This window comes from Lithobates pipiens, unplaced genomic scaffold, assembly GCF_037356315.1.
Source record: "Lithobates pipiens isolate NorthernLeopardFrog02 unplaced genomic scaffold, aLitPip1_a1.2 Scaffold_23, whole genome shotgun sequence".
NCBI classification, from domain to species: Eukaryota; Metazoa; Chordata; class Amphibia; order Anura; family Ranidae; genus Lithobates; species Lithobates pipiens.
Window position 1 is genome coordinate 216696243 of NW_027507785.1, and position 27986 is coordinate 216724228.

Sequence of the window (27986 nt, forward strand, 5' to 3'; positions counted from 1 at the left end):
TCAGAGCTGTGTGCTGTGGCTGAGACTCCCACTGACATCATCGCTGCTTGGCCCTTAAAGCAACCGTAGCATGTGAAACTGGAAAGAAGACCAGGTGAAGATGAAGCCTCTGTGGTGGTGACAACACACGGCTTGAGGGCTTTGTTTTAAGGTAAGTCTCTCATGATGTGCTAGTATGTGTTGCATACTAATATATTATGATATTGCCTTGCAAGAAGAAACTTTTATTTTTATTTATTTTTTTAAGAATTTACTACCACTTTTAGGCTCCATGCACACTGAAGCTCAAAAAAAGCTTTTTCTGGACACCAGATTGCTGGCAGAAAACGCTGGTTGAAAAACATGCTTTTAACAGCATTTTGTACTAGCGTTTATGAGCGATTATTAGTGTTAGCGTTTATGGGCGTTTTCAATAAAAATACACAGAGGACACTCCAAAAATCCCACAGTGCATTCCAAACTTGTGTGTTTATGAGCGTTTATTGGCGTTTGCCGTTTTTTGGCGGTGAAAAATGGCACTTTGAACGCAAATTTCTGGGGTTCAGAAAAAAGCCCAAAAACTCTACTGCTCATTAAAGCTAAAAAACTTCCATGTGTGCATGAACACACAGGCTAACATTGAGTGGAGTTTATGGGCTTTTAAAAAAAGATGCCCAAACTCCAATAAATTGCAGTTTATGAGCTCCAATGTGCATGGAGCCTAAGGATCTGTGTCGGTGGGCTGTGGGCTTGTGTTGTTGGCATCAGTTTGAGATGCTTTTGAGATAATTTCCAATTCATTGACAAGTGTATCTGCACTGCAGTTAAAGCGGGAGTCCGCCGGGACTCCGCGTTTTTTTTTTTTAAAGCCAGCAGCTACAAATACTGCAGCTGGTGACTTTTAAAATAGTGACACTTACCTGTCCAGCGCGCCCGCGATGTCGGCACCCGAAGCCGATCTCTCGATCGTCTCTCAGGTGCTGCCGCTGCCATCTCGGGTATTGGAATCAGGAAGTGGAGCCTTTCGGCTTCATTTCCCGGTTCCCTATTGCGCATGCACCCCCCTCCCCCCTGAAAGGTGCCAATTGTGGCGCCGGAGGGGGGGAGGGTTCCGATGAGCGGAAGGTCCACTTTAGGGTGGACCTCCGCTTTAACTTTCTTCTCACATGCATTTGATCTGTTTTAGGTGAGTTTTGCATGCCTATAGACTTGTATGGAAATGCAAAACACTCTTCAAGCATGCAAGCCCAAACAGGTTTGTCCAGCAAATCTGTTGAAGTGGCAGTTTCAGACATTTATCCTACCTGTTGCTTGGCTTTAGCTTTTGTTGTGGCTTTAGCGTAAAAACAAAAAACAAACTTGTGATTTTGTAAATTGCTGATTTTTGCAATTGCCTGGTCATGGTTTATCATCATGCTTTCTTTTGCCTACTTTATGATTAAAGAACACATGAAAACATTTATCAGATAGTTAAATACAAATCTGTTACAACACATCAAGTTATTATCTTATAATTATGTTTATGGAAACTGCTTTCTGTGCAACTTTTGACATTTTCCAGGTTAATACAGGGTGACTCAGTGTTTAATATCAAAACACATTGTTAATTTTATTTATTTGTCACATTTGAAGGTGGTTACACATGCAGACTTTATCCAACCACCCAGACTTTTCAGACTGTGCCATAAATATTTACCCATAAACTGCCCTGGGGGGCATGCTTATAGAAACAGGAGCACAGCCAGACATCCCCAGCACTGTCATAGAAGCAAACAATAGCAACTGGCTAGAATTATGTAAAATACTGGATCTACCCTGTCTACTCTAGGGGTGTAGTAAAAATGTTAAGGGGTCTGCTTTCCGAAGCCAAATGAAGCACAGACTTAAACCGGCCATACATGGCTCAAAATTGTGCTGGTTCAGCAGGGATTGGCAAAATTTAGGCCCATGTGGTTGTACAGAAGTCAGTCTACCGGTTAACTTCTGTACACCCTTCCTGACGGATTTCTGCTGCTTGATCAGCGCCATTGGCTATAGCCAGCAGTGCTGGTCAGTGAGTGGGCCCTCTTTTGCCCTGCATGTGCATGGACTCCCATACCTCTTCACTCCTTTAATATATGCACTTATCAAATGCCCAGGGCCCCGTTCATGTGACAGTCAACATTATGGCGGTACCCCAGCTTAGACAAGAGCCATATACTGTGTGCAGTGGTGTGACATACAGATTTACTCTGTGCGCATACCATCCCATGTCACTTCACACCATGCTCGATGTACTCCATGTTGCATTTAGGGGGGATATCAGTGAACCCATGCCCTCTCCACCAGTGCAGCGTAACTCTGCTATCTTACTCCCAGTGACAGAATGGGGTCCCACCATGCATGTAGTGTGGACCTCATGTTCACACTTGCCTAACTCCTTCAGCTCTCCTGTACCATGCGGCTAGGTTCATAGAGACTCCATACTGTGGGTTAAGTCCCGATTGCCTTTGGAGAACCGACCGCTAAAGAGCCAGAACACCGACTCCCTCACTTCCACTGGACCTGTCACCTTCATGGCGGCTATACATTCACACAAGTTCTTGGTTATCCATGGCAACTGCTCTCCTTCTCTTCTGGCAAGTTAACCCTTTTTATGATGACTTTTCTCCTGTACCTGGTGTGTGCTTTACAGGCTCTGTTCCTTCAATACACCATGTACAACCATGCACCCCTTTGAATAACTTCAGACCACTCCTGCCATGGTTAACATGTTTTACTGAACTAACTATTCTGTGGCTGCCCAGGCATACCTGTAAAAGTTGTGAGTCCATTTAAGTAATGTCAGTGACTGGTGAGTTCCCTTGGGGGCGCTGCATTTCTGCCAATAGAGTTGGAGATATGGTCAGAATCAATGGTGTCTTCAATGCTGAGAAATACAGGCAGATACTTATTCATCATGCCATACCATCAGGGAGGCGTGTGCCTATCCCCAAATTAATTCTGAGGCAGGACATTGACCCCAAACATACAATTTCGCTAAGAACTATCTTCAGCGTAAAGTAGAACAAGGAGTCCTGGAAGTGATGGTTTGGCCCCCACAGAGGCTTGATCTCAACATAATTGAGTCTGCTGGTATTTCATGAAGAGACAGAAGGATCTGAGGCAGCCTACAATCACAGAAGATCTGTGCTTAGTTCTCTTGTTTGGAACAACCAATCTGCCGAGTTCCTTAATAAACTGTGTGCAAGTGTACCTAGAAGAAATGATGCTGGTTTGAAGGCAAAAGGAGGTCACACCAAATATTGATTTGATTTGTATTTTTCTTCTGTTCATTTACTTTCCATTTTGTTAATTGATTAAAATATACTATTAACACTTCTATTTCTGAAAACATTTGTAATTTACAGCATTTTTTCACGCCTGCCTAAAACTTTTGCACAGTTCTGTACTATGTAACCAACTAAAACAGCTCTAGCTAAAGTGAACCAGTGTTCCCTCCCTGTACTTAGAGGCTACCCTCCTTTTTTCTCAACTGTGTTGGAAATGTCACATAGTTACACATCATTCATGTTACTGCGCAGCAATGCAGTGATAAGTGTTGCCATCCTGTGCAGTGAGAAAAAATGAAGACACGCTGCAACACACTACATATCACACCTGTGTTGCAGTGTGAACTGGGAAGAGAGAAAACAATTGTATTCTATGTGTCCTAGTGGTGGCCTGGCATTTATCCAGCACAGAAAAATGCAGATCACTACATATATAGTGTACACTAGACATACTTCACAGTCTCATTCATAACTGTTTTGTCCCCAGTTCTCTCGCCCTTTCACATTCTCCTCTGATATCTGCTGGCCCTGGGGGATCCATAACAGTCACTGCCACACTGCTGACAGGAAAGGAAAGAAATGGCTGCACACCACCATAAATCCAATGTCCATTTATTGATCTAACATGAACGAAGACTGCCACCAAGACTCAGGACACAGCCAGGAGGTGACGCGTTTTACACTTAATTTGTGCTTCTTTAAATTCTAAGGGACAACTGAATCATTAAGCCTTAAATAAGAGACTCCCTACCCCACACATGTGTTGGGTAATGAATACAGTGTCTGGGTATTTGACAAGTGAACTATCCCCACATATGTATGTTATATGTATACAAATAGTATCCTGATAATCAATTTTAAAAGCATATAATATACAGTGCAATGTTAAGAAACAAAACTGATATCCAGACTATACATAAATATAACAAAACTAAAGGATGAAAAATTAAACATTAAAAAACTAAAAATTATATAAAAATGTAAAAAGAACTATATAAAAAAAATGGAAAATCTGAATTAAATGTAAATAATAAAGAAGGATAGATGGAAAAAAAAAGAAAAATGAAAAAAATCCTAAACACAACTCTCTCTCGCTATATATATATATATATATATATATATATATATATATATATATATATATATATATATATATATATATATATATATATATATATATATATATATATATATATATATATATATATATAGCAGGTGATACTCAAAAAATTAGAATATCATTCAAAAGTTTATTTCACAAATGCAACTTAAAAGGTGAAACAAATATATGAGATAGACTCATTCCATGCAAAGCAAGATAGTTCAAGCTGTGATTTGTCATAATTGTGATGATTATGACAACAAGCTTTGTACATACAACAATATTGGACCTCTGAAAAGTATAAGCATGCATATGTAATCCGTACTTGGTTTGGGCCCCTTTTGCAGCAATTACTGCATCAATGTGGTGTGGCATGGAAGCTATCAGCCTGTGGCACTACTGAAGTGTTATGGAAGACCAGGATGCTTCAATAGCGGCCTTCAGCTCTTCTGCATTGTTCAGTCTCATGTCTCTCATCTTTCTCTTGGCAATGACCCATAGATTCTCTATGGGGTTCAGATCAGGCGAGTTTGCTGGCCAGTAAAGCACAGTGATTAAACCAAATTTTGGTACTTTTGGCAGTGTGGGCAGGTGCCAAGTCCTGCTGGAAAATGAAGTCAGCATCCCCATAGAGCTCGTCTGCGGAAGGAAGCATGAAGTGCTCCAAAATCTCCTGGTACATGGCTGCGTTGACCCTGGATTTAACAAAGCAGAGTGGACCAACACCAGCAGATGACATGACTCCCCAAATCAACACAGACTGGAAACTTCACACTGGACTTTAAGCATCTTACAGTGTGTGCCTCTACATTCTTCTTCCATACTCTGGGTCCTTGGTTTCCAAATGCAAAATTTGCTCTCATCAGAAAAGAGGACTTTGGACCGCTGAGCAACAGACCAGGTCTGTTTTTCTTTAGCCCAGGTAGCACACTTCTGACTTTGTTTGATGTTCAGGAGTGGCTTTACAAGAGGAATACGACATTTGAAGCCCATGTCCAGGATCCGTCTGTGTGTGGTGGTTCTTGATTCCACACGTTTCCCCTTCTACATAACTTTCTATTAATGTGCTTTGATACAGTACTTTAGGAACATCCAACTTCTTTTGCAATTACCTTTTGAGGCTTTCCCTCCTTATGGAGGGTGTCAATGATGGTTTAGATATTGTAATTTTGTGGGATTGTGGATTTGGCGTTTTCATGAGTTGTAAGCCATAATCATCACAATTATGACAAATCACAGCTTGAACTATCTTGCTTTGCATGCAATGAGTCAATCTCAAATATCAGTTTCACCTTTTAAAGTTGCATCAGTGAAATAAATGAACTTTTGCACAATATTCTAATTTTTTGAGTATTACGTGTGTGTGTGTGTGTATACCCAAACAAATTATCCAAACAGAAAGAAACACACTAATTAATGTGGGAGTGACACCCTAGTTCTTATGAGTGTATCCAAAACAGGAGATGAAAAACAATATATATATATATATATATATATATATGTGGAACCTCAGTACCCCAACTCTGAAGAGGGAACAGGACATAGATGTAAAAAGGATGTACCAAACACTCAAGATATGAACCCCAAAAACAGAGACCATGTGGTTGATTTACTAAAGGCAAATTCTACACTGCACGTGCATTTGGAAGTGCAGTTGCTGTAAATCTGAGGGGCAGATCTAAATCAGGGGAAGCTCTACTGATTTTATCATCCAAACATGTACAAACAAAAATGCTGTTTTTCATATTCCTTGCATGCCCCCCTCGGATCTAAAGTGACTGCATTTCCAAGTGCACTTAGTAAATAAACCCCCATATGCACTAAATACATTTAATCATAATGACTTACTGTGTAGATATAGAGGGGTAGGTGGTGCTGCCAAAAAACTCAAATGTGTAGTGATCAATCAATTAGTATAAAATCCTCATGGATGCTCATGAGCATTTGTATATATAATTAAGTGCAAAACAGGTGCTGATCAGTGAAGTGAAAAGTGCTTGTGCAAACCTGAAAATCAATTATTGATTCACAGAAAAACATATATAAAAAGTGCTGATGCTAAATTTCTAATAGTCCATGTAATGGCAGCAAAAAAATTACAAATTGTATAACAAATATATAATGTCCTTATAGTGACTTTCCAAAGTGACTTGTGAAAATATTGTCTTTATAAGTGATTTTCCTAAATAACTTATGCAGATTTTCCAACATGACTTATATAGAAAATTATTCACAGCTTCTGTGCAGAGAAGGGAAAACATTTGTGCTCCCCTCTCAGTTCCACACTCACCAGGTAGCAGCACCCCTACAGAGGTAAATCGCATGTAGACAAATCTGCCTTTGGTCTCAGTATCCAGGGGAGGAAAAGCCTCCTCCGCACTGCATTAGATCATGGGATGTCCACATATGAATGGATGGGAAAGATTGACGCTCGTAGTGTAAATCCAATAAGAAAGTTTTATTTGTCAATCACAAGTTTAAAAATGTCATTACAACTCATGCCAGGGACAATTGCAAAGAAAATTCATAGGTCTGGGACAGCGTGCGTTCCACAGACCGAATATACTAAAACCGTAAGTGATGTGATTGCGTTCCAAGCTCCACTTTCCTCATTTTGTCGTCAGATATCATCAGAAGCGTAATGACTTATGTCCCATTTGAAATTAAGGCTGGAGGGAATCTTAGTCTGAAGCTGGGAAATTCCAGAAGACCTCCCTCTAGGACAATATATGAAAAATATCTCCCCCCCTCTTGGGTGCTCATACTTTTTCTATGACCTGTACTTTCATAGCCGAAGTATCGCCAGCAAGACATGCCCTACAATGTTTTCCTGGCAGGACACTTGCTCCTCCTCTGCAGCACAGCAGAAATCACAGAGCAAATTCTTCCAGTAAGACCTCTTTCACACTGAAGACTAGCGGTAAAGCACCGCACGTTCAAGCGGTGCTTTACCGGTATTGTACGTGTGTGAGCGAGGCGCTTTTAACTCCAAAGAAGGGCTTAACAAGGGGTTAAAATCGCTCAAAAAGCGCCACTGCCGAAGTGATTTCAATGGCAGAAGTGGTGCGGGAGTGGTGTATACACCGCTCCCGCACCACCCCAAAAATGCTGCTTGCAGGACTTTTTTTTACATCCTGCAAGCGCACCGCACCAGTGTAAAAGCACTCTGGCTTTCACACTGGGGAGGCATTGGAGGCTGTTTACAGGTGATATTTTTAGCTCTAAAATGCCTTTAAATCGCCTTCAGTCTGAAAGGGGTCTAACACTGGCAGTTGTCAGAACAGCTGCAGCAGCCCTACTGAGTCCTGTGCACTGTGTGCAGAACAGGAGATCTCGGGAGGGCTGTTACAGCTGTTCTAATGACTATCAATGTTACTGGAAGACCTACTCAATAGAGTGCAAGCGGACCTCTGTGTATAGTACCAGTGAAATATGGGGGGAAGAGGGAGCACAGCCCATCACTGTTGGTGCCATATAAATCCTGTGTAATAAAAATAATCCCAGCACCCTCCAAGTCCAGCCGTGATACTCATTTAGGGCTCTTTCACATGGGACAGATCCGTGATGATCGCCCCGTGGACATCCGCTTGCTCGATGGAGCGATCCCCGCTGAGCAGGAAGATGGCAGGTCCATCCCTGCACACTGTTCAGGGACGGACCTGTCAGAGTCCCTCTTCATCCAATCTGCAGATGGATGGAAGAGTAGGAACGGAGCGGGTCGGATGTCAACAGACATGTCACCGTTGACATCCGACACTCCATAGAGGTCTATAGAGCATCCGTTCAGGTCCGCCTAAAAAACTGACAGGCGAACCTGAACGGATCAGTCGTGTGAAAAAACCCTAACTGTTTAACTTATATTCTGCAACTTGCTTTCTGGTGGGGCTTACACGTGGGAATAATCATAATGATGGTCTTATGATCCAGCTAAATTCTACCAGAATGTAGTTGACTCTAGGCCATGTCACACAAGCATGTCACACGAGCTACTGCAGAGACCACTTACCTTATCCTGTGAGATCACTGCCTCATTGGATGGACTAGGGAGATCTTGCAATCTAGCTATTCCCTCATTAGCTAATGGGATTCTGCAGTGCTCCAGGTCAGCAGGGGGGCAACTCCCATTGGGCAGTGGTTGCTACACCCCTGTGATATTGCCAAAGGCCTTGTTTCACCAACAGCATAAGCTCCAGGATGATAGACTTTAAAGAGAAGTATGGGGTTTGGGCTTTTTGCAGATTTATACTTACCTATGTGGATGCAGCGTGGGTCCCCCACTGGCTCTAACACTGAGAACCAAATGATAAAACACCACCAATCGCTCGGTTCTCACAGCTCCCTGAGCAGTCAGTCAGCACCTCTCTGCTTTTCCCCCTCCTCGCTCACTGGAGTGAAGAGAGGAAAGATCCCTGGTGTCGCACATCCATGGAGTCCCACGGTGGCATAAGAGAGACAACCTCAGCCTGGGCTCCTGCCAGGCCATGCCCCTAACTCATTCCTCCCTGCCCCCCGGAGCCTAGTCATGAGGAGTGCTGGGCTGTGGAGGGGTGGGAGCACTCGGCTCAGGCTCTCAGCAGCTGGGTGAGAGGCTGAGCCAGGTGCAGTTCCAAGCATGTGGGCGGATCCCTTCTGCTAGGGGGTTTAAGGTTTATAACTACCTAAGCCACCTCATGGTTGCAAATGTCTGCAATCCTTGAAATGTGGATGGCCACCTCAGTGAATTAATAAAGTATCTCACCAAAGGAGAATCTGTGGATTCCTGAAATGTTACTTGTAGCTCAGTGCAGGTGTTTGGAAAATTAGTGAGCCAAAACGCAAGCAGAATTTAAAACTGATCTCCAGGCACCAAAATTTTCACATATTATTATTATTTAAGGTACTTATATAGCGCCATCAATTTATGCAGTGCTTTACATATACATTGTACATTCACATTGTATACTCCGCAACAGCCACAAAACATATCCTCTCTTTGTAAACCAGACGCCTTTTTAAAACCCAGTTATTGCTCTGTAAATGTAGCAATGACGTCATCATGTAGAAAACTACAGCAGGGGGTGCATAAAAGATAGATATATCTATATATTTCTATGTTTACAAAAAAAAAAAAAAAAAATTAAAAAAAAAAAAAAAACACAAAAAGAAAAATATCTAAAAAAGAGGCACTGGTTGGATTGTGCACTATTAAAAAATCAAAAAAAAGATGTGTGTGTGTGTGTGTGTCTACTTCTTTCAATACTCAATACCAGTTTGGGAAGTCATTTTGTGTTTTCTGTCACAAAGGGCCTTATTTCCTATTGTCAAAAACCACTTTGCTATACAAATGCACTAGGACAGGAATATGCAATTAGTGGAAATCCAGCTGTTGCAGAACTACAAGTCCCATGAAGCATAGCAAGACTGACAGCCACAAGCATGAGACCCAGAGGCATGATTGACTTGTAGTTTTGCACCAGCCGGAGGTTGGCCAATTGCATATCCCTGAATTAGGACAATGTAGGAGACAAGCAACGTGAAAAGCAAACAAGAACCAAACTTAAAAATTTGAACAGACAATACATATTTCAAGAAAAATACATTTTTATTGCTCAGCTGGCATTGGAATAACCCCCCTACCATTAAAATAGCTGACATAGCGGTCACGCACCTCACGTGCTGTTTGGGGGGCTAAGCCAGGAAAGGCATGATCCAGCCCTGTCAGTTCTGGAAATATTAGTCCGGCCTCAGGCCCAATAGGCTGCAGGTACTGGTTACCTGAAAATTTCCGTAGAAAATTGTGCAGAATGCAGCAGCACAGAATCACATAGTTCAGTTTATATTCTGCAAGGTTGATCGCTGTCAGTAACAGACGGAACCGGCTGGCCATAATGCCAAAGGCACTCTCCACAACCCTTCTTGCTCTGGCCAGCCGGTAATTAAAAACCCTCCTCTCCGGGGTGAGGGTCCTTTGGGGGAAGGGTCTCATAAGATGTTCACTCAGACCGAACGCTTCATCAGCCAGAAACACAAACGGTAGACCCTCCACATTCTCGGCATCTGGTGGCAAGTCCAGGCCACCAGTGATAAGACGGTGGCAGAACTCGGTCTGCCTAAAGACTCCTCCGTCAGACATCCGGCCGTTCTTCCCCACATCCACATAAAGAAAGTCACATTGTGCCGACACCACCGCCATTAGCACCACACTATGGAACCCCTTATAATTCCAATAGTAGGACCCCGAATGGGGTGGGGGCACAATCCTCACATGTTTCCCGTCGATCGCCCCTCCGCAGTTGGGAAAGTCCCAACGGGCAGCGAATTGGGAAGCCACAGTCTGCCATTCCTGTGGCGTGGAAGGACACTGGGGAGTCAAACACAGGAAAAAAAAAATAGTCATTAAATAAAAACAATTCATAACAAATAAAACTCAAAAACATTTTGGAACAACAGTTAAACAGAAATATTGCAAATTTGTTTTCTGCAAAAAAAAAAATAGGCGGACCAATTCACAGATTAATCAGCCCTCTGATGGACCAGGGGACATAAATTAGGTGGGTAAGTGGGGTGGGGTGACTAATTAATGAGTATCCAACACCTGCAAGCAATTTGATTGGGGTAGGGTGACTAATTAATGAGTATCCAACACCTGCAAGCAATATTTATATCTATATTTATATCTATATCTATATCTATATCTATATCTATCTATCTATCTATCTATATCTCTCTATATCTATCTCTATATCTATCTATCTATCTATCTATCTATCTATCTATCTATCTATCTATCTATCTATCTATCTATCTATCTATATCTATCTATATCTATATATCTATCTATCTCTATATCTATCTATCTATCTATCTATCTATCTATCTATCTATCTATCTATCTATCTATCTATCTATCTATATATCTATATCTATCTCTATATCTATCTATCTATCTATATCTATATCTATATATCTATCTATCTATCTATATCTATATATCTCTATATCTATATATCTCTATATCTATCTATCTATCTATCTATATATCTATATCTATCTCTATATCTATCTCTATATCTATCTATCTATCTATCTATCTATCTATATCTATCTATCTATCTATCTATCTATTCATATAAAGGGGACATTCACATCATATTTCTGTCATGGATATTAAAAGTCATGATGAAATGAATACAAACATACAATGCATATAACGCATATAATGCAATATTAAAAGAACAAACTTACCTTCATATATTCCTTCTGCAGGACCCGAATAATGGCAGAACAGGTCTCTGGAATAATGATCCCCAGAGCCTGGGGGGAGATGCCTGTAGAGAACTTGAGGTCCTGAAGGCTTCTCCCTGTCGCCAAGTAGCGCAACGTGGCGACGAGCCTCTGCTCCGGAGTGATGGCTTGCCGCATGCAGGTATCCTGCCTGCTGATATAAGGGGTCAGCAAAGCCAGCAGACGGTGAAAAACGGGGTCCGTCATCCTGAGATAATTCCTGAAATCATCAGGATTATTCTCACGGATCTCACGGAGTAAAGGCATATGCGAGAATTGGTCACGCTGGCGCAACCAATTCTTTGTCCATGAACTCCTTCTCACCCTGTTCACAGACTGGGCTCGGGTCAAAGTATTAACCCCAACACCAAGCCCCAATATAGCACGAACTTGTTCCCGAGTACATCCACTCTCCATGGCTTTGAAACGGTCGGCTGGACAGACAAGCTCAACTGAACGCACTGAAGAACAGCCAGACCTATGAAGAACGACCTGAAACCCAGAAACGAGCGGACCAGAAGCGCCTAATAACAGGTACAACTGATCCACGCGCACCGAAAGACAGATACAAACCTCACAGGTAGACTGCGCCGCAGTGAACGGACAAATTAAGCTGAAGTCTGAAAAGCGCGAATCGTCTCTAACCAAACTTCTACTAACGCAAAGTCAGCAGAAGGAGCCCAAAGGGTGCTTTGCTGTGTCTTGGACTTCCTATTTCTAGTCCCGTCGTACGTGACGTACGTCATCGCGCACGCTTTCAGCGGACTGTTCGTCCATCGTGTGTGGTCAAGTCCGTTCATGCAAATTTTGAGCGGACTGTTTGTCGGATTGTTTGACGAACTAAGTTGGGCGAACAGTCCGCCCGAGTGTACGCGGCCTAAGACTACAAATGTCTTTTGTATTTAGACAACATTTTTTATATCCCGCAGTTCAGTGTTTACTGGAGGATTTACTGGATCGTTCTCAACATTAAAACAAGGAAATGATATTTACATTTTTTGGCAGTTCTATAAAGTCACAACAGCTGCTGATTAAAATGAAAAGTTATAAAAAGGCTTCCATAGCAATTAAATAGTTATATTTCTTCGAAAAGTGTAGTTTTCCTTGGAGATAACCTGACCTTCCCCATTACCTATCCCCATTGCTTTGAAGAGAATTATGTTAAAATGACCTGGCATGCATGTTAGATCATTCGGATTCCTGGTTGTGCTGCCAACATAGAAAGAAATAGATGTGTGACATAGGGTTAAAAGCCTGAAAACCCTATGATAACATTAAATTAATCAGACTTAAAGTGTATGTCTAGCCTTAACTTTTTTTTTCTGTTTTAGGTCTCTACTGTTGTCAGTGGCTCCATCTGAGAGATTTACCTTAACGTCTTTACCTGCTGACAATTCTTTTACCATGGAGGAAGCGAGGGGGACTCTCCAGCTGCAACATGGACCAAGTCTGGTGAAAGCAATGTCACCAGAAAAAGCAAAGAGGGTAAATATCTCTTACTGACCCCAGATTAAGGCCGGCCATAGACAGTTTGAATCTCGACAGAAGATTCAAACCATTAATAGGCAGGTTGAATGTACCAAGCTAGCAATAATCATTCGTTTCTCATGGCAGGGATGACTTCCCCTGACCACCCCCACGTCCCCGCTTTGAGCAGACAATTTGCTTGGCCGAAGGAATTCCCCTGTCAGCACTGTCTGTGTTTATGGGGGAATCGTGCAAAATCCTGTATCCATGGGCTACAGGTAAAAAAAAATTGCACCGTCTATAGCCTGCCTTACATTAAAGCGGAGGTTCACACAAAAATGGAACCTCCGCTTTTTGGAACCCCCCCACACACAAATTTGCCACCTTTTAGGGGGGAGGGGGTATTTGCACCCACTTCCAGGCATAGACTCCCACGGGAGTCTATGCCTTTCCCCGCCCCACCGCGCTGTCTGCTGGGACACACAGACCATTCGGATCACGCTGCGCATCTCGCGTATGCGCAGTAGGGAACCAGAAAGTGAAGCCAAGGCTTCGTTTCCTGATTCCCTTACTGAAGATGGCGGTGGAAGCATCCGAGGATGAAGCTGGACCCTGGAATACATGAGTGCCCTTATTTTAAAAGTCAGCAGCTGCAGCATTTGTAGCTGCTAACTTTAAAAAAAAATTTTTTGCGGGACTCCCGCTTTAAGGACCCATGCACACTGAGCATTTGTCCAGCTCTTCTAAACTAGTTTTCTCCTGGCAGGAGAAAAGCAGCTTCAAAAGCAAGCCCAAAGAGCAGAGCAGGCGTCCTACAGGGGAGGAGTCTGTCTGTAATGATGCGTGTCTGCACCTAGCGGGTGCTCCATGGCCCCCATCGCACGGACAACGCTGCCGTTCGCGGCTGTCTGCTGATCTCCCCCTTCCGACCCGTCCCCCTGGCTGCTTCCCTCCGCAAGGAGTATCTCCTCTACCTTCCCCCTTCGTTCCTTCCCCTCGGTCCGGGACGCAGGACAACGGGCCGTGCGGCTCCCTCGTTGGCGGGCTGGATGCCTCTGTGAGGTTTCGGAGATTCCATTCCATCGCTGGAGCGCTCGTATACCGGCGGCCGAGGCCGGTCCATTGACACTGCGGGCAGTGCAGGGCTGCGCTCGGTAAACTTCGGTAAGCCTCGGAAATGAATGCATAGTGCTCCGGACGCCATCTGCTGGACAAAGTAAGACACTGCCTATAGAACATATAGTGAATGTAATGTGCTTAGGAAAAAAAAAAAAAGCCTGAATCTGCTGGATCTTGAATGAACCTAATAGGAAGATAAAGTTATACTCCAAAAAAAAAAAAAAAATTATTACGGGGTAAGTGGACACACAAGTATAAAGTGTTATAAATACTCCGTATCGTATTTTCTGTCAAAGACTGGGACTGTGTGGTAAACCTGCAAGATCAACATTAACATATATTTAGGAACACACATTTTCTGGGGCGTAAATGTATTGGCAAGTAATTGAAGCGGTAAATTAAAATTAAGTGATTTACCTCAATAAAAGGAAAAAAATTTTCATACGATCTCGCTAGATCATTGAAAAAAGAAGGGGGAAGAGGCACATTTAACAAAAGCAATAGAGGCGATTAACCAATACCGTGCTAGATGAAGGGAAAAACAGCTAAAGCAGGGGCTACCCTGAAATCCCCACGCCGGAGCTTAGTCGCCAGCCCAGGTGCTATGAATAAATATGTTACACAGTCGGCGGTCACAGAGAAACAGCAGGCAGAAAAACCTCAATCTCAACACACAAAAACCCAACAGACAGAAAGTACTGAAAAAAGGGAAAGAGAAAAGAACAGAAAAGAGAAAAGAAAACTACAAACACAAAATATTTCTGCACAAGATATGGAAGTATTACCTGATGTTCCACCAGAGGAAGGAACAGGCTTAATAACTGAACCTGATCATACGGTCGAATTTTTTTCTCAACAGATACAAGAAGAAAACCTTCAAGTATTGCCCACTAAAAACGAGATAATCTCTATGTTTGCAGCCTTGGAAAATACCATGAAGGTGGAAATGGAAAGATTACATCAGAACCTAGGACATATACTTGAAAGGGTGGTAGAGGTGGAAAAAAAAGTGGAAAAAGACACGAATACAATAAAGAATTTGGAAGCAGAAATACAAAGGTTAAAAATGACTCAGCAAGATCAAGCATTTAAGATCGAAAATCAAGAAAATAGACACAGAAGAAAAAACCTAAGAATACGTGGTGTCCCAGACGCACAACAACGTGAGGACCTAACGGATATAATTAGGAAGATTTGTAATCCTTTAATGAATAAAGAAAGTACCAATGAGATAAAAATAGAAAGGGTGCATAGAATAAGGAAACCTAAAGGTCTCCCACAAGAAACGCCACGAGATATTATAGTGCGATTTCAAAACGAAGAAGAAAAATACCAAATATGGAAGAATATAAGATCAAAAGCACCACTAAGATATGAAGGAAATGGCATTCAGATATTCCAAGATATCTCTCAGGAAACTCTGAAGAGGAGAAGAGCCCTAAAACCGCTATTGACAGTTCTGGTGGAGAACGAAGTGCAATATAATTGGGGTTTTCCGGCAAGTTTAATAGGGAGAAAGGAAGGTCGCATAGCAAGACTAAGATTTCTTGAAGAAACCGCAGAATTTTGTGGCAAATTGGGGATCCCGGTTCCGGGGGGTGGGGTGGAGGGGAGAGTTGGAAATAGAGATGAAAATTAGTCCCGCCCCTTCCCGGGAGGAGATAGGGCGGAGGCGTGAAAGATGGAGACATAAACGGTAGAGAGGGGGGAGTTCCACTCCAAGGAGGGTGGGATGTGTTTCTATCTGGTCGATGAGGGGGAGGGAGGGAGCGGTGGGGGTTGGGGGCCCCTTTGTGTGTGGATTAACCACCCCGCCAATGATAGACGGGATGGGTGATCGCACCTTTGAGCAGAACTCCACCCTAGGGCCAAGGGATAACTGGAACGAGGACGTTCCAGATAATAGGTCCCGGACCAGCAGGTCAAATATACATCTAATGGGGGGATGGGGAGGGGGGTGGGACAGGAGGGTAAAGGGGGAGTGGGAGGTGGGCAGAGGGTGGGGGGGGAGGGTTAAATCTGTTGACAAGAAACCATTGCTCCCACTAAAAAAGGATAAAAAAATGTTAGATACGTATAATGCCAGAAATTAAAATAGCAACATATAATGTCAGAGGTATGAATTCTCCAAAAAAAAGATATAATATACTAAAGGAGCTGGAGCGTTATACAGTAGACATCGTGTTTTTACAAGAAACACATTTGCCTCTAGACTTAAGTATTAGATTAAACACACAGAATTTTCCAACGTGGTATTATGCAGACACCCCAACTAGGGGCTCTAGGGGAGTGGCAATTGGGATCTCTAAAAAACTCAATTGGAAAGTAGAAGAAATAAAAACGGACCCACAGGGGAGGTTCCTATTCGTAAAAGGACTAATAGAAAGAGTTAGATATACATTGGTAAATATATACTGCCCCAATAAAGGCCCAAAGAAATATTTTAATAAAATGCTGAACATTTTAGAAACATGCAAACAGGGTCATATAATCTTGGGAGGGGATCTAAATTTCGCCATAGATCCGTACATAGATAGCACTTCAGCGGCCATGGTACACGAAATTAAACAACATAAAACCCTGAAAAAGAAGATGCTGCAACATCAATTAATGGACACCTGGCGAATACTTAATTTAAGGAAAAAGGACTATACATATTATTCCACAGTACACGACATGTATGCTAGATTGGACTATATATTTGTAGACCACGAATTACTAGAAAATATATTGGAAGCTAAAATAGGATCTATAACCCTCTCGGATCACGCTCCCGTAATAATAAAATTAAAAGATCTAGGAAGAGAATATAGTAAAGGGTCATGGAGATTAAATGAGTCCCTCCTGGAAAACGTGGAAACAGAAAACACTATTAAACATGAAATTGAACAATATTTCTTAGCCAATGACTTAGAGGAGATCCCAAGGGCTACACTCTGGGAGGCCCACAAAGCCCTAATTAGGGGGAAACTAATATCCATTGGATCCTGGGTAAAAAAAGAGAGTGAAAAGAAGCTAAACGATTTAAAAAATGAACTTTACTTATTAGAGCAAAAACATAAGGGTCAATCCGATAAAAACATATATAAAGAAATAATACATAAACGTATGCAATTAAACAATAGATTGGAGCAAGAAGCAAGAAAAACTTACAAACACGTAGCTAAAGAAAGATACATGTGGGGTAATAAACCGGGGAAACAATTGGCTAGAATAGTAAGGGACAAAAAAGCTATTAATTATATAGAAAAAATCAAAAACGCGAATGGTGAAATAAAATACAGAACATCAGAAATAGCAAACGCGTTTAAAACATATTATAGTGCCCTATACTCAATTAGGAACAACGAGACTGAAAATCAGAAGGAGATCAGGAAAAACAAAATACAAGAATACTTGAGGGAGGCTGACCTACCAAAGATATCCCCCGAAATGGCTAAAAGTTTAGAGGCCCCAATTACTCCAGAGGAAATTGAGTATGCAATAAAGGATACGCCCAACGGGAAAAGCCCAGGACCAGATGGTTTTACCATCAGGTACTATAAAAAATTCAAACAGCTGTTGGTCCCCCAGTTATGCAAACTCTGGAATAAACTGGCAGAGGAGGAGCTCCCGAGGAAAGAATCACTCCTAGCTAATATCATATTAATTCCAAAGCCGGGTAAAGATCCTTCGAGTTGCTCTAATTACCGTCCAATTGCACTTTTGAATACAGATATTAAATTGTACGCAAAAGTGTTGGCAACAAGGATAAAAAATCTACTTCCAGAATTGATCAATGAAGATCAAGCAGGATTTGTACCAGGGAGGGAGGGTCGTGATAACAGTCTGCGAACGCTGTTATTAATGGGGAAGGATAAGGAAACCAACCCTCCAATGATTCTGGTCTCGATCGACGCAGAAAAAGCTTTTGACCGTGTTGATTGGATCTTTATAATGGAAACATTACAGTCAATGGGACTTGGCCCCAAAATGCTAAAATGGGTAAACAATCTATATACATATCCATCAGCCAGGGTGGGGGTAAATGGGAGTATGTCGTCCGCGTTTGATATGCAGAATGGTACGAGACAGGGGTGTCCCCTGTCGCCATTGCTATATGTGTTAGCTCTGGAACCCTTATTAGCAAAAATTCGCAACAACCCAGTCATAGAGGGAATAAGACTGGGGGGCGAAGAGCATAAAGTGGCGGCATACGCGGACGACATACTCCTATATTTGATCAACCCCCAAACATCTCTATCAGGTATGATGAAGGAGATCAAAGAATATGGGGCCCTTTCTAATTTCAAAATAAACCCAATTAAAACAGCTATCCTGAATATAGGACTAGACCTGCATGAGGAAGAAAAAATACGGTATAAATTCCCTTTCACATGGGAAAAAAAAGAAATAACATATTTAGGGATCAAATTGACTAAATCAATTCAGGGGTTATATCAAGCTAATTTTATCCCGTTGATAAACGAAGTCAAAGCGGAATTAATGAAGATGAATAAAGGAACAATATCTTGGATGGGAAGAATCAATGTGCTGAAGATGGTGGTACTGCCAAAAATTATATACAAATTGCAAATGCTTCCGATAAAAATCCCAATATGTTTTTTTAATATAACAAAAACATTATTTTCCAAATTTATTTGGCAAAAAAAAAAACCTAGGATAAAATTTAGTTTATTAACCAGGAAAAAAAATAGGGGAGGAATGGCACTACCGGATATTCACAGATATTATTTAGCAATTATTTTTTCAAGATTGGTTGAATGGACAAATCAAAATACAAAAAAGAAGTGGGCAAAAATGGAGGAGACACTGATCGGGTCACAATTAAAAAAAAATATATGGATTCCACCTAAATTTAGAGTAATTAGTAGCAGGACACACGATATCACTTTAACGGCACTAAAAAAATGGGACACAATACAGCGCAAAAATAATTGGCAATACAATTCACCACTAATCCCTTTGGAGGGAACGAGTTTTTTTACACCAGGACACGGCACATCACTAGGGAATCGAATGAGGGATTTACAATTAAAAGACATCTTAATGGAGGGGAAGTTAATGTTAAAACAAGATTTAATGACGAAGCATAATTGGCAAACATTGAAGGATTGGGAATACCTCCAGATTCAGCACTTCGTTAATTCCATCCCAAAACCAATAAGAAATGAAAAAAGCTTAACAGCAATGGAAAAATTATGTATAAAGAAAATAGCAGTTAAACATTGTGTCTCGCAGCTATACGACTGCTTATCGGAAATAGAAGGCCAAGGACATATCCCATCTACAGCTAAATGGGAGAGGGACCTGGGCTATGAAGTTGACGAGACCCAAATGATTAACTCAGTATATCAGTCTGTATTTGACACAAGATCAATAGAAGTAAATTATAAATGCCTAATGAGATGGCACTTAACACCAGATAAATTGCATAGAATGGCACCATCCAACTCGAAGTTATGCTGGAGAGAATGTGGGTTACCGGGAACGATATTCCATTTCTGGTGGGAATGCCCAGTAATAAACCAATATTGGAATAGAATAATAGAATATATAGAGAAAATAACAGGGCAAATAATACCTTTAACCCCAGGGGAATGTTTGTTTTTGGGGGTTGATGTAAAAACGAGTAAGTCTTTCAAAAGAAGTATACAAAATTCATTAATACCCGTTTTACTCAACGCCGCAAAAGCTCTAATACCAAAAAATTGGTTACAGGTGAAGCAACCCCTGATTAGAGATTGGATCCAAAGAATAGAATATATTAACAATATGGAATACCTAAGAAAAATGGAGGAAAATAAAATGATAAAATACCGTAGAACGTGGGAAAAGTGGAGAATATTTAAAAGGACGAAGCATTATACTCAAGCATTAACGGAATAAAGAATAGTGGGTATGGGGTATGTCAACAGAGGGGAGAGAAGATGGTAGGGCGGGTGGGGGAAAATCTAACCAAATAATGGTGTCAAATAAATAGTTAAGGCAGTAAGAATATGTTGGCAACGATAACTAAGTCGATATCAAGTTTATTGTGGGTTTTTTTTTTGTTTTTGTTTTTTTCCAAATATGTATGTGTTTTCTCTTTTTAATGGAAAATATTAAATCGAATTAAGCCTATTATGGGAAAAAGGAAAAAAAAAAAAAAAAAAAAGATTGGGAAAAGATAATGAAATTTTTGCCACAATGATGTTAAGAATACAGGATAAGACTCAGACAGCTAATCTGATTAGAATCCATAAACAACAAATCTTACTGAGTGGTAAAGAGAAAAAAAAAAAAAAAAAAAAAAAGCAAGCCCAAAGCCACATTTTTGCAAATGTGTTTAGGCTCCTCATTCATCTAATTTCAGTGTCCAGCATAGAAATGTATTCTGATCATTGAAATGAAAAAATGCTCAAGCGCTTGACACGCTTAGGCACGTCCAAGGTTTGTAAGCAGCAAAATGCTCCTGGACGTTTTTTTTTTGCCTCTAAACGCCTGTAAATGTCTATGTGTGCATGGGTACATAGGCTAACAAGGAGGGGCATTTAGGGAAGAAAAAAAGTCAATCGCCCTTATTCATGACCACTATTCATAATGCCTAAAAACCAGATAAGTTCTAATCCCTTTCCACTCTGTCCAAAACTAGTAAAAGTTTTCTTTGGCTTGACATACACTTTAACAATACAATGGCAGGTCATGGATGTTAAGTGCATGAATTATTGAAAAATTGCCAAAATAAACACCAATGACAGATACAGAACTAAGGAGAGTAATTTCAAGGAGCCTCTGATAAGCACTGCTAAATAAATGCTGTCATATTGTCCATCTAGAACTGTATAGACGGTAGACACCTTTGTTCCATATGTTATGGAAAGTATGACAATCCTGCGTGTAGCAGAGGGTGTTGTGATTAGTCAGAGCAATTTGTCTGGGTTTTGAATACGCTACATGGAAAGTCTCACTGGCTACTAGTATCTTCTCCAGAATTTTGCATACTTGCGTATATGTCCAAATCTATTTAATTGACTCTAAAGGCATGACATTGTTGAACTTTACAAATAACAACTTAAAAAATAAAAAATAATTTTAGTTAACAAGAAACATACTGTATATTCTACAGTAATAATTATGCTACCAAAATGAGTGTGTGCTGTAAATGCGTCCAGCATCGTTCCTGTTTCTTCTTGCTGGAGGCTGCCATTTTGCTGAAGCCCAGAGCCCCAGAGCCACTATTTTGGGGGCCACCAGGGAAGCCTTTCTCTGGGCAATTTAATCAGTGTCACCCTGCGTAAGGGAGCTTGTAAAGGCTCGAAGATGCTGGCATGGTAGTTAGACCTACGTGAAATTATATAGTCATAATAAATTGTAGAAACGCATCTTTTGGAGTGCTGGTGAATTCTTACTCTCTATGCACAGCACCATCTGTTGCAGCTATTACAAGCACTTTTTGAAGATATGTATGGTCTTAGCACTGTCAGGATTGTGTAGCTCTGTCTAGGACTCATTTGGGAGTCCTGGGACACGGTTTCAAATTCAAAATAAAAAGTACTAAATTCTAGATCCTCTACAAATGTTTCTCAACAAACACATATAGGAAGCAAAGGACAAACTCTTATGTACACTTGGGATCATTTCACGGGGGTGGCACAGGAGTAGTAGAACCAGGTGGTTGATCCGCATTCTTCACATTCCCTCTGACCACTCAGCTAAATACTAAGATTGTAGCTTGTATAGTATAGTATAGTACAGTATAGTGTGTATATATATATATATATATATATATATATATATTATATAGTGTATGTATATATATATATATATATATATATATATATATATATATATATATATATATATGTATGTATGTATATATATGTATATATATAAGAGGGCCAGTATGGTGGCCCGTAATTATGGGAGGAGCCTGGAGGATATTTAATCAGACCACCCACAACGGTCTGTGTCGGTTCCAGTGCAAGGTACTGCACATCAAGGGGCCGACTCTTCTCAGCTCCCTCACGGTCGACTATCTGTGCGTCCAATCGCAGGTGCACTTCGGCTTCTTTATTCGTGGTCTTCGTCGGCGGTTCCCGCTCATGGTCGCAGATAAGTAGTATCCGAATCTTTTCATATCATGTGCAAACTTGCGGCTTATCATGCTTACTATCCTGCACCCCTTTCGCAAAACCTACCTCTGAGTTGTTGGCACTCATGTCCAGACATCTTTCGGCACAGGCATAGTACATTTGTAAATTCCTTCTACCAAACATACGATTCATTCATAGATCCAAGCCTCCGAGTCCCTGTCGGTCGTTCTCCAATATCACTCGCCATAGGCTTCACTGGTTATAAAATTCACTGTTCTCATCCTTTTTTTAGATAAACCGGTATTGTTTGTATGGGTTTCTGTGGCTGATTGAGGTGTAATTAAACCCACCTGATGTCTTTCCTGCACTTGACTAGCCTGGGGGGGATGGGTGGTTGATAGGTGTTTGGTTTCACAGTAAGGAATGGCATACACTCTACAACCAATTCGTATCAGATACTCCTTACTGCCAATTTATATCAGTTTCATCTCATACATTTCTTAAGCTGATTCGTGTCAAATGCATTGCAGAGGCTAACTCTGCCAACTGACTGTGTGTCCACGTAGTTGTACCTTCGAGATCGGTCGTATATCTTCATCGATTGTCCCACGCTCGGACCGCTACACACTCGCTGTCGCAGGTAGGACTTTGTTGTTACCGCTCCTCTAAACTCTAATAGTTACATTATCATGTTCGTTTATCATGTTCGTTTTGCAAAAGTCACACCGTAAGTCTTTCTATGTCATCTTTCATGTATTTCATGCTTTCTACCCAACGCGGGTTTACTCAAGCTGTTCACTTCGCGGTCGATGCGGTCAAATCCGACATTCAAGCCCCTTAGTCACCTCGCATCTACGGCTGATTCGAATCTAGTCGCAACTTCGCTTCTATGTTTCGGATCCTCGGCAATCACAAGCCCCTTCAACCGCCATCACCATTTGGTCGATTCAAACCCAGCCATATCATCGGCAATACGGTCAGATCTGTCATACGAGCCCTGTAGTCACCTCGCATCTACGGCCGATTTGAATCTAGTCGCAACTTCGCTTCTATGTTTCGGATCATTGGCAATCACCAGCCCCTTCAACCACCATCACAATTCAATCAATCCGAACCCAGCCATATCCTCAGCGATACGGTCGGATCCCATATACGAGCCTCTCAGTCACATCTACGGAGGATTCGAGTCTAGTCGCAGCATCGGCGCAACAATTCCAGTCCTTGCCAAACACAACTCTAACAACCAAGCCGAATCCTGTTGCATCACCGACTCAAATGAGTCAAATCTTTTGCAGACTATTCCATAGCTATAGCCCAGTTCAAACTAGTCACATCAACTGTACGAATTCAGCAGTACTTACGTTTGACTTTCTCAGCCTATCCATACATGATCATACAATTCTCTCCACCAATTTGCTCAGTGTTGCGCACGATCATTCCTATATAATCACATTTCCTCTATAACCTTTTCTTTCGCCTTTCAACAAGGCTGCGTTCTTGCAATCGCTGCAAGTCTTTCTGCATTTGGCTCAAAACTGCCAATCGTCTCCAGTAGCAACACTGCTGCTCACCTCATACCTACACACTTATAATTCTGCAAAACATTGCTTTCACCTTTCAAATAAAGCTGCTTCCTTGCAATCGCTGCAAGCATTGATGCAATGGCTCAATACGGCCACTCATCTCCAGTAGCAACACAGCTGCTCACCTCATTCATTCATTCATTCTCACCTCATAATTCAATTTATAATTCAAATAAGCCCGCTTCCTTGCAATTGCTGCAAGTAGTTCAGCAAGTGGCTCAAACTGCCACTCATCGTCTCCAGTAGCAACCCAGCTGCTCATCATTTTCTCTGTCGCTTTCCCCTTTTTAGGCCAGTTAGAACACCAGTCAGTCCACCCTGCACCAGGTCTGGACAGTATCTCCCCAAAATAAAAACCCATTGTCGAGGGCTTGCATCTTGACCAGGGGGCCAGCTTTGCCCCAAACAGCTCTTTGCAATCCCCCTTGTCAAAACGAAATTCTCATGTCACCTTACTACAGGCTCCCATTCAACTCAGTTCTCGACCCCAACCAGTCGGCTTCACAACTAGGGCATAAAGTCAGGTGTGTAGTTCAATGGGATTCCCCCTTTCTCTTAAACACTCTTTCACTACATATTTTTACTTCACATACAGAATTTGACCTGCTCCTGAGGCGTTAGCAACTGTCACATACTTCTGTGCACTTCACTCTGTTTTCGAAGCACAAGCCTTCAATACGCAGACAAGGTTGCCTAATCTCCATACTTGCTGGCAGTGCAAGCATTAGTAGACCGAACCCACGTCAATTAACTACAGATCGCAACATTCCTACTTAGTATACCAGACTTCAGCTACCCACCCCAGTCCGCCCTGGGGCGCTCTGGTTCATTAGTCTGTGCCGAGCACAGACGGACACCCAAGCTATCGGTTACCTAGCCAGTCACCTCCTGCCTCACCTCGGTTGTCACGCATTCTTTTGAGTTTTCTAAAGTCACACTCCACAGCGCTCGAGCGCAAACCAACTGTCACTATGGCTGTCGTTCCTTGTCCTGTTCTTCTTGTTTTCCTTATGCCTTTCATCTTATCTACCCAAACACAACTATCCCCTCATACCTTTGCAACTTACCCCAAACATACGCACCCCCCCCCCCTTGCTTTTAGTTGACGCCATCTCGCAGGCAGACAGTGAGGACTTTGCCTCAGTCCTGCCATCACCCTTTGCGGGCTCAGCAAGCGGCGGTTTACAGTCTCACAAGAGCTTGGACCATTAAAAAAATAAAAAACTCATAGCAGAACGGTGTCGCAGGAGTAAATCCTACCCTGCCGCAGCCAGGAAACCAAGCTTTTAGGCTACTGTTTCCACCGCCAGTGGCAGCCCTTCCAGGCACCACTTCAGTCTATCTTCTTTGCAACTACTCAGCTGCACTCCTGGGTAACCACACTGTCAACAGCAGTCGCCGAAGTCCAAGCAGAGTGACAACCCTGGAGTTACGCCCAGCCGTGCCCCTACCAGCTCCAGTCACCACCGTCGTTCCCGTACCTTCACTTACAGGTACTCCCAACTTCTGCACTACTGTCTTCCCTGCACACCTTGTCCTAGCAGGGCATCTAGGAGGACATCTTGGATGACAACGACGTTAACTTAGCATCCCTCCTCATAGCAGTACACAACTTGGTCTAGAACAAGTCATTCGTGGGGAGATGTCTCCGTCATCCTGAAGGCCAGAAACCCTTTACTTAATTGCAAGCTCACTGTCACAGAGTTTGTTCTGGCCTTAGGGACAGTCAGAGACATGCTAGGCAGAGAAACCCCAACAGGAGGGTAGAATTGGACCCGTATCTGCATGCAGCAGGTCACAAGTATGCAGGGTGCCCATCCTTTGACTATCACCGTTCATTTTCAGCCAAGGCAGCAGCCAGACTCAAGGTGATCGTTTATCCCCCACCTTTTAGTGTTTCTCTCCCAGGTACAAGTCCCTGACTAAATCCTTAAATTAAGATGTGCCAGCTATAGCAGATCTGCCCATGGGAGTCGAATTTCTCACAAATTGGAATCGCATGCCAATGTTTATTCCCTCAGCATCTCTCTCTTCATCTCAGGTAGTCATGGTCACCACAGCCTCCACAGGTCCTCGCCTCAATTTTTGGCCAAGGCCGTGGCCGTCAGAAATCCTCTTGATTCCTGGGTTCAGTTAGTCCTCCTCTTTGTTCGACCTCTACCCCATTGTTGCAGCAGCTCAACTCTGGTGCAACAACTGGGCAGGACAAACAGTGACGTTCGCCACAGACAACCAAGCCACAGCCAGTATTATAAATAAAGGAGGTCCTAGTAGCTGGCCATCGTGGCCTTTCTGCGCAGGCTGGTGCCACTATCCCCACAGCACCAATCTAATGTCCTATGCGTCCACATCCCAGACAAACGCAATAATCTGGCCGACGCACTACCTGTTAACTTTGCTTCGTTATTTTTGCAGGAACCTGGAACTAACCCGACCATGTCTCTTATCCCACACTGGTCATAGCTAACCTCGGATTCAAACAAACTTTCACAACGCTACCTGCCTTATTAATCTTTCATTATCTCACAACACCCTGAAGGCCTACCGTGCAGCCTAGAGGTTCTATGTCAGGTTACTAGCCTCAAACCCCAGAGCAATACCAAGAATTCTCCATCACATCCTGGTCTTCATATCATGCCACCACACACAGTTGGCATTGTCACATAATACCTTAGACTCTACTCAGCTGACATCCAGTATTTCATCCCCTTATGAGATCCTAACAAACCGTCTTGTTTGCCGCCCATATGGTCAAGACCATGTTGTGCGGTATTCACAGGCAATGACCCCAAATCAGTATCAAACGGCTACCCGTCACCAGCGACATATTCCGAGACATGTCTTTCATCCTGTCACATTCCCCTTTGGTTAAATTCAGCCTGGTCGTTCAAGCAGCCATCTACCTGGCTTTCTACAGCTTCTTACGCCCCAGTGAATACTGTCACCATCCCAGTTGTAAAGTGTTACGTAGACGCCACCTCACACGCCATCAGACTTACTTCATCTTGCTCCTCAGGGTGTCCAAAACACAATAGTCCGGTCCAGGGGTTGACATCAAACCTTTCCAAACTCTCAAAGCCTGGTGCCCCGTGTCCATCCTAGATCAATTTTTTGGCCCATCTGTTTGATCCCTCGCAGGACAGCCCATTACTACCATTCCCGATAAATCCCCCCAGCAGCAACCAGTTCATTAGTCACGTCAGGTTCCTTTTGAGAAAATTAGGCCGGGACCCTGGCCATTTTCTTGGACATTCCTTCACATTGGAGCAGCATCATCAGCCTCACGAAACGGGGTCACAGTCCACGCGATCAAAAGATGGGCAGACGGGAATCCCCCTGCTTTACTCGATACATCCCCAATCCACAAGTGGAAATGTCATGAGCTTTCAGCAACTTTGCCCTGTTGTGTCTTGTTGTACATAAATTAATAATTACCTCCCTACACCAAATCTTTTGCGGCCTTCTCTTGGCATATCGCCCAGCAGACCAGGGCTCACCGCCCAGCTCTCCAGGGCTTACCTTACAGCAGACCAAGGGCACAATTCAGGTCTATTTTATGTTGTTAGTCTTGTGACGTGTTTATGTGTTCTTTCATATCTCTTAGAGAGGAGGGCTCCGACCATAAATAAGAGGGCCAGTATGGTGGCCCGTAATTATGGGAGGAGCCTGGAGGGTATTTAATCAGACCACCCACAATGGTCTGTGTCGGTTCCAGTGCAAGGTACCACCCACCCATTTCCCTTTTCAGAGTACTTCTCTTAAAACACGTTTCTCTACAGAAACATCCATTTACTTTCTTAAGGTATGCTTACCTTACAGCAGACCAAGGGCACAATTCAGGTCTATTTTATGTTGTTAGTCTTGTAACGTGTTTATGTGTTCTTTCATATCTCTTAGAGCGGAGGGCTCCGACCATAAATATATATATATATATATATATACATATATAGTACCGTATATACTCGAGTATAGGCCGACCCGAATATAAGCCGAGGCCCCCAATTTACCCCCAAAAAAACTGGCAAACTTATTGACTCGTGTATAAGCCGAGGGTGAGACATGCCTGTCCATCCCTGTGTGTGTGTCC